Genomic DNA, 8,806 nt, shown 5'->3' with positions numbered 1-8,806 from the left:
TCCCTATTGCAACAGTATATTACTAATTAAAATCTGCCTCTATCACTTTACCTAGTGTCTGGCATTGTTTATCTTTCACACACCCCATCCCCTTAATCAATTCCATAATTCTATGGCTTTTCAAATACAAATCTAATCCTATTACCTTCTAGCTTCCAACTTTGCAATAACGTTTTCTTACTCTAAGAGTTACTAACTAACCAACATCTTGACTGTACTCTCTTTTCCTGGTTGCACTTATCATGCCAAAGATCACAGTTGCCATTTTACATTTATTTTGTCAGCCTTTGGTTAAAGGCACTGGAGTGTAAGGTTCATGATCTGAATTCTTTCCTATTTTTCTCAAAATTGTATTACCTATGTCAACGGAAAAAAAAAACCTGCAGGTGTGTCTTGAATACCCTTAGGCCTGTTAACGGGTTACAAAGGATGACCCCAAGAAGGGAGGGGGCACGATGAGGCCTGTCTGACCTCCCTTCTCCTGGCAGGCAATTTAGTTTTAGGATATTCTTTTGGCCACGAGGGGGTCCATTCAGTCAGCTGGTGGGGTGGGGACCGTAGGCCTTAAGATTTTTAGTTCACACCTACTGCTGCTGCTGCCACTGCATAGTATCGGCTAGTGTGAGTTCAATAAAAATTAGGCCAATGATAAAGATTCCCTGCTCTAAACATTCACTGTTATTATTTTATTTATTTATTTATTGACAGTGTCTCCCTCTGTTGCTCAGGCTGGAGAGCCCAATCACAGCTCTCAATAACCCCCAACTCATGGAGTCAAGATCCTTCTGGGCCAGGCGCAGTGGCTCATACCTGTAATCCTAGCACTCCAGGAGGCTGAGGTCAGGAGTTCGAGACCAGCCTGAGCAAAAGTGAGACCCCCGTCTCTACTAAAAATAGAAGGAAATTATCTAGACAACTAAACATATATAGAAAAACTTGGCCGGGCATGGTGGCACATGCCTGTAGTCCCAGCTACTCGGGAGGCTGAGGCAGGAGGATCGCTTGAGCCCAGGAGTCTGAGGTTGCTGTGAGTGAGGCTGACGCCACGGCACTCTAGCCCGGGCAACAGACCGAGACTCTGTCTCAAAAAAAATAAAAATAAAAATAAAAATAAAAAAGTAAAAGATACTTCTGGCTCAGCCTCCGCAAACTCGAACCATGACCCATGGCTAATTTGTCTTACAGTGTTGGTCAGGCTGGTCTAGACTTCCTGGCCTCAAGTGATCCTCCAGCCTCAGCCTCCCAAGGTGCTGGAATTGCAGGCTTGAGTTACCAAGCCTGGCCCCCTCTACTACATTAGATGAGGGGTCCCCAACCTATGGTGAGTTGTATAAATATTTCATTGTATATTACAATGTAGTAGCAGGAGAAATAAAGTGCATAATAAATGTAATGCGCTTGAATCATCCTTAAACCATCTGATACCTCTCCGGGCCTGGAAGACTTGCCTTCCATGAAAACGGTCCCTGGTGTCAAAAAGGTTGGGGACCACTGCTGTAGATGATACTTTACATAACTGAGCCTGAACTTTCTCGTCCGTAAACCTTCAGCATATAGTCATTTCCCACCTGCGAGATCCTTTTGAGCACGAAAGGGAGATTAAACCCTCCAGGGAGGCGCTCGCACTGTGGGGCTGGCAGATCCCTTCCTAACAGGCCGGCCCTGACTCTTTGGAGATCACGTGCTACCTCCTAAACCGGTGCTGAGGTCAGGCTATTCTTTAGAGTTCAGTATGACTACACACGTTCTAGAGGCCCAGGCTCCTGTACTTTCTTTCTCTCTTTTCCTTCTTTTTTAACAGGGTCTCTGTCTGTCACCCAGGCTGGGGTGCAGTGGTGCAATCACAGCTCCCTGCAGCCTCCAGCTCCTGGGCTCAATCGGTCCTCCCGCCTCGGCCTCCCGAGTAGCGGGACAAGGTGTGTACAACCATGCCCGGCCAGTTTTTTAAATGTTTTTGTAGAGACAGGGTCTGGCCATGTTGTCCAGGCTGGTCTCGAACTCCTGGGCTCAAGGGATCCTCCCGCCTCGGCCTCCCGAAGTGAGCGCTGGGCTTAGGGTTAGGGTTAGGAAAGAGGCCCCACAGAGCCTGAGGACCCCGCGTGGCCAGGCCGCGACCCCGGAGTTTGGGCCGATGTTCAGGAAGCCCCTGCCCAGGGAAGCCGCCCGCAGGCCCTCCGGGACCCTCCCCAGCTTACCGGGCGAAGCGGACCAGGGGCGCCGGCCCAGGCTGTGGTGGACTCGGAACCCGCGCGCACCCGACGCACCCGGCTCTCCCCAAGCGCCGATCCAGCGTCCGTGGTGCTCACGGCGCCTGCGCGGCGGTGGGCGGGCCGGGCCTGCGCATGCTCAGTGGCCCTGGGGCGTGGCGGTGCTGAGACCCGGGCGGAGGGGGAAGGTCCAGGCCCTGGGGGCTTCCCGTGATCGGCTGCGTCACAATGACTGTATTTTCAGAGTGTTTGTTCCCGTGAGCTCCTTGCCGCCTGGCCGTACTGATTTCAGGCTGGTTTACAGCTTTGCCCAGGGCGGGCGCGGTGGCTCACGCCTGTCATCCCAGCACTCTGGGAGGCCGAGGCTGGAGGATCGCTCGAGCTCGGGAGTTCGAGACCAGCCTGAGCAAGAGCGAGGCCCCGTCTCTACTAAAAATAGAAAGAAATTAGCCGAACAATTAAAAAATATATAGGTAGAAAAAATTAGCCGGGCATGGTAGCGCATGTCTGTAGTCCCAGCTACTCGGGAGGCTGAGGCAGGAGGATCGCTCGAGCCCAGGAGTGTGAGGTTGCTGTGAGCGAGGCTGACGCCACGGCACTCACTCTAGCCCCGGCGACAGAGCGAGACTCTGTCTCAAAACAACAACAACAACAGAGTGTGGCGTTTGAGGCGACCCAGGGCGAATACGAGTTCGCAGGGCAGACGTGACTTTAAAATCTTGAAGGCTGAAGCGTTCGTGATTGAAGAGCTTCTTAACTCTCACAGCTCGGCGCGTGAGGCCCCGAAAAGAGGCGACTGTTTGCAGAAGAAATCACAGCGTTGGCGCTTCGCCTTTCTATTGAAAACCTGGGGCAGCTTCCCAGGGCGCAGCCAACGGTGATGAGATCCGAGCCCCGGCGCGAGAGCAGGGCGCGGGAACGGGGGGCAGAGCCCGGCCTTCCACCCCCTCGGGCCGAAGGTGCAGCCTGAGAGGCGACAGCTCCGTGGTCGGGGCCTGCCGCATCTGGAGTGAGTCGGGGACGCAGGCAGGGAAACGCCCCAGAGGCTTGTAAGCCTGAACAGGGCCTGATTGCACCGCGTTGGTGAAGCAAGCAGCGGGGCTGCCTGCGAGGATCTTCTCTGCCAGGACAGGAGCCGCCGAGGGTTCCCAGCAACACGCGCCGGCGCACGCAGGGCAGCCCCGCAGCCTGCCCTCCGCGGGAAGTCCCCTCCCTCTCCGCTCGCGACATCCGGGCTTTCAGTGAGGGGATGGCCCGGTGTGATCTCTCATCTTCTCTCCGTCGGTCCCGGGACTCTCGCTCCCGTCAGGGCACCTTCCCGCAGGAGTGGGAGAGCGCCTGGGGGGGAGCGAGTTCCGACGGGGCTGCATGAAGACAGCAGGCAAAGCTTTCCAGAGTTTGACCCTGGGTTTCTGCTTTCCCCTGGAAAACTGGCTTCTCCCACAGGGTTTTGCAGAATGAGAGCCGCCCACCCGCATCCCCGTCCTCGGGCTGCAGGGCCGCCTCCCGCGGGGCTCGGTTCCGAGGACCGGAGTGAGGGAAGTTGCCTGGGGGCAAAGAGGCGGGAGAGCCCGCAGGAATCTCAAAGCCTCCCATCCTGGCAACTCTGAGGAAAAGAAGAAATTACAAAGGAAAAGATAAAAACGTTTACCTGTCTCAGATTTTCAAACCCATGCAACAAATTTTTAAAAAAAAAAAATGAGAAGAAATGGGCCGGGCGCGGTGGCTCACGCCTGTAATCCCAGCCCTCTGGGAGGCCGAGGCGGGTGGATCGCTCGAGGTCAGGGGTTCGAGACCAGCCTGAGCGAGACCCCGTCTCTACTAAAAATAGAAATAAAAAATTATCTTGACAACTAAAAATATATATAGGAAAAATTAGCCGGGCATGGTGGCGCATGCCTGTAGTCCCAGCTACTCGGGAGGCTGAGGCAGGAGGATGCTCAAGCCCAGGAGTCTGAGGTTGCTGTGAGCGAGGCTGACCCCACGGCACTCACTCTAGCCCGGGCAACAAAGTGAGACTCTGTCTCAAAAAAAAAAAAAAATTTGAGAAGAAATGTTTCCTGCAAATATAAAGCCCCACATTTGTGGTTTGTTGGATTTCTCCTAGACAGGGACAATTCATGGAATGACAATACTGGTTTTATATTTATTTTTCCTCAAGTTATATGATGATAAACTCTCTATACTTCTAGTAGAATTACAATAAACAATAAGCCTTGGCTGTGACAATTGTAATGATACTCTTTTTCTCAGTAATAAACATGTTAATACTGGTACCTATGGATATTTTAATTTGAGATGTGATATTGCTGCCACCCAACAGGGTTGTATTGCCCACTGCACAGAGAAGAGCTAGTGTACCAAGACAGTCGGGATTGCAATGGAGAAAGTCTTTATTCCGCATAGCACCAAAAGGGGAGATGGGAGACGTTTCTCAAATCTGCCTCCCTGAGAATTTGGAAGGCAGGGTTTTTAAGGGTAGTTTGACAGGCAAGGGGTTAGGCAATTAGGTTTGTTAATTGGGGCAAAATTGTAGGAATGTAGAAATTATCTTCCTGTGTTGTTGCAGTCCCTGGGGTCACAATTCCAGTTGAGTCAGGTTCTCGGTATGGGCCACTGGTCTGGGTTGGCCAATGGATCCACTGGAATGTGGGGCCTGCAAGATATCTTCGAAACTACCTTTAGGTTCCAAAAAGGTGATGTTATCCACGGAGAAAGCTAAGACTCTTTTATGGGCACCAGCTACGGGGAGAAGTTAAGAATCTTTAGGACCACCAGCTGCATGGCTCTGGAGTGGCAATTAGAGGGGACACTTACTAATTATTATCATCATTTTTTGCTAGCCCCTTACCATAGTTCTCACCTTGCACCCATTATTGAAAGGTCGTTTCAATATTTTCCTATTGTAGTTTGGAATATGAGGATTTACCATAGTTCCTCTTCAGCTTCTGACCCACTCCCAAAGTAGTTATTTCCTTATTTAAATAATAATGTTGGCTGGGCGGGGCGGCTCATGCCTGTAATCCTAGCACTCTGGGAGGCTGAGGCAGGAGGATTGCTTGAGCTCAGGAGTTTGACACCAGCCTGAGCAAGAGTGAGAGCCCACCTCCACTATAAATAGAAAGAAATTCGCCAAACAACTAAAAATAAAAAAAATTAGCTGGGCATGGTGGCGAGTGCCTGTAGTCCCAGCTACCTGGGAGGCTGAGGTAGGAGGATCGCTTGAGCCCGGGAGTTTGAGGTTGCTGTGAGCTAGGCTGACGCCACAGCACTCTAGTCCAGGCAAGAGAGTGAGAGACTCTGTCTCAAAAAATAAATAAATAAATAACAATGTCACTATTGTCATTATATTTGTATTTCAACACTGTTTAACTCTGAGTCATGTGAAATGCCTTGATTACTTTTCTATTCTTTGCACAACTTTAGTTTCCCATTATTAATTGTCCCAAGTTTTTATTTTCTTTGTTCTCCATGTTTTCATGCTTACTTTATGATAAAATATATTATGCCATATGCAACACATAAAATATATGAGCATATACAGTGGCTATAAATTGTATTTCAATCACAGGGAAGGTTGGTTAGTAACCCTACTTGGCAATTCCCACCACAGGTGATCAGTTAGCATTCCAATCAGACAGCTTAGCCCCCAGAAACTGTCACAAGCGCTTCAGTAATCTTCACTTTCCATCAATAGTGGAGTTTATAATTTTCACACTGGATGAATAAAATGAAATGTCATTGGCAAAATTAGTGTTATTTCAATGTGTGAATAAGCTAACATATTACATACCCCAAACCAAGTCAAAACGCGGCAAAGTCTAAAGGACCTGGGAGTACAGAGCTGAGCAAGTCATCAGTCTGATGTCAAGATCAGTGACCTGCGCAGCCATGGGATCCGGGTGCCGACTACATTTGAGCTGAATCCTGTCTCCCTACCATGGTCTCTTCAGGCCAGCAGCATCAGTGTCATCTGGGAATGTGACAGAAATGCCAGTTCTAGGATTCCAACTCAGACCTACTGAGTGCAGGCTCTGTGCTCCCAACACTGGGTGTGTCACTAGGCCTCCACTTGAATCTGATTCATGATCAAGTCACCATTAGCATTTTTCAGGGCCGCACAGTGTTGCATCGTGTGAGCATGCATGATTTACTTACCCAACAGTTGATGGGAAGGTCTCCATGACATCTTAAGTTGTCCTGTGTGTCCTTTTACTTCACTGTGCAAAAGGGAATTTTCATCATTAAAGGTCTTTTTTTGTTTTTGTCTTTCCCGAGACAGGGTCTCGCTGTGTCACCCAGGCAGGAATGCAGTGGTGCAATCATAGCTCATTACAACCTCAAATTCCTGGGCTCAAGTGATCCTCCTTCCTCAGCCTCCCGAGTAGGTGGAGTAACAGGAGTCCTCACCCAGCTAACTTTTTTATTTTTTTGTAGAGAAAGGGTGTCACTACGTTTCCCACACTGGTCTTGAACTTCTGGCCCCAAGCAGTCCTCCCACCTTGGCCTCCCGAAGTGTGGGGATTATAGGTGTAAGCCACCATGCACAGCCTAAAGATCTTTTACATTAGAAATATTGGCAAGGAAAAACACCTTTACTAAAAATCATAGAAAGAAATAAATTAATTAGAAAGAGGAAAGCACTAATTGCCCCAATAACAAAAGAAAATAAAATTTGCCATTGTTTTAAAAATGACGGAAAATAAGACATCGTTGGAAATGGTTAGCAGGTGAGTAATGGGGTGGTGGTGAGGGTGACAACTTTAACTAGAGTCTCCACAGACGACCTCATTACAAACTGACACGTGAGCAAAGCCTTGAAGCGGGAGAGATCCCGGCAGACGCCAAGAGAAGTGCGGTCCAGCAGAGGGAAGAGCGAGGGCACAGCCCTGAGCCTGGGGCCTGGGTGGCTGTTAGAGGAAGAGGAAGGAAGACTCAGGCGACAGCAGAGCAACCCAGGGAGAGAGACAGAGATGGGGTGGAGAGGTTGGGGCCACAGTGTAGGGCCCGGGAGACCCCCTTGCTCTACATCCTTGGAGACATTTGGTGCTGGGATGAACTGAATTGTGCCCCTCCACCCGAATGCGTATGTGGACACCCTGTGGCCAGCACCTTAGCCTGTGCCTGTGCCACGCTGGAGACAGGCCCCTAGAAAAGCAGGTAAGGTTGCAGGATGTCTGGGATGGAGACCTAGGGCACCAGGACAGTGTCATCATAAGGTCAGAACGTGTTTCATCATAGAGCTAAGAAAAGAAAAATAGAAGAAGGGACACCAGGGATGTGAGGACACAGTGAGGAAGTGGCCATCTGAGGCCAAGGAAAAAGACTTCAGGAGAATCCGTACCTGCAGACACCTGGAACGTGGGTCTTCTGGCCTCCAGAACTATGAGGAAAACATCTTTCTTTTTCTTTCTTTCTTTTTTTTTTTTTTTTTTGGTGCCAGGCTGGAGTGCTGTGGCGTCAGCCTAGCTCACAGCAACCTCAAACTCCTGGGCTCAAGCGATCCTCCTGCCTCAGCCTCCCCAATAGCTGGGACTACAGGCATGCACCACCATGCCCGGCTAATTTTTTTCTATATATATATTTTTTAGCTGTCCATATAATTTCTTTCTATTTTTAGTAGAGACGGGGTCTTGCTCTTGCTTAGGCTGGTCTTGAACTCTTGACCTCGAGCGATCCTCCTGCCTCGGCCTCCCGGAGTGCTAGGATTACAGGCGTGAGCCACTGTGCCCGGCCTTGCATTGGCTTTTATAACATTAAGATAAATCCATTTCATAAAAATAAAGATTATAGGAGAGAAAAGAGTACTACTTGCATATTAGAGGAACAAATATGTGCAATATAATATCCAATTATGCTATTATAAATACAGACGTCACCACTGTCAAAGATAAACACCTCCAGTCATGAGCTAAGGTGTGAAAACACTTTATTCAATAACTGCTGGCAGTGGGGGAAAGAGCAGAGAACGATTCCAATTTTTGCACAAAGGTGACCAGGCGTTTTAGAGGCAAAATGAGGGAGTCTAGAGGGACAATGAGCTGGGGGCTCACGTGAGTCTGGGAAGTGACAAGTCGCAGGTGTCCATGGTCAGTGTGCAGGCGATGAGGCCACCTGCGTCTGGAGAGCAGCCAGTGACAGAAGTTGGGGTTCTCTCCTCCCATAGAGACTGGGAGCCAGAACCCTGGTCCTTCCTGACAATTATGTTTCAAAGGAATGGCTTTCAGGTTCTTGAAAAGGCACTTCTTTCTCCTATACTCCTGGGTTGTAGGAGATACATATACATATTTACAAGGATTTATAATTGTAAACTATCTTAAGTAAATGCTCTAAGAAGGGGGGCCAGAGGCCTATGGTCAGATGTTGGCAGGAACAAACCCCAAAGTTTTATGATAGTCTTGAGCTTTTCCAGACAGAAATGTCAAAGGGGGCTGGGTGGTCCCAGGGACAAGGTCTTTGGCTGCTAGAAGCCATGTGACGGTTTGGCCAAGTCTGCAGCGCAGGGGTTTGAATGCGGTGTTCCTTCAGAGGGTTTTTGCAATTCTCACCACGTAGAGAAAAATGTCTCAATGCACATACTTCAGAATGGGATTGCAGTT

The sequence above is a fragment of the Lemur catta genome, chromosome 5, assembly GCF_020740605.2.
Source record: "Lemur catta isolate mLemCat1 chromosome 5, mLemCat1.pri, whole genome shotgun sequence".
In the NCBI taxonomy this organism is placed as follows: Eukaryota; Metazoa; Chordata; class Mammalia; order Primates; family Lemuridae; genus Lemur; species Lemur catta.
This window is presented reverse-complemented; position numbering follows the sequence as displayed.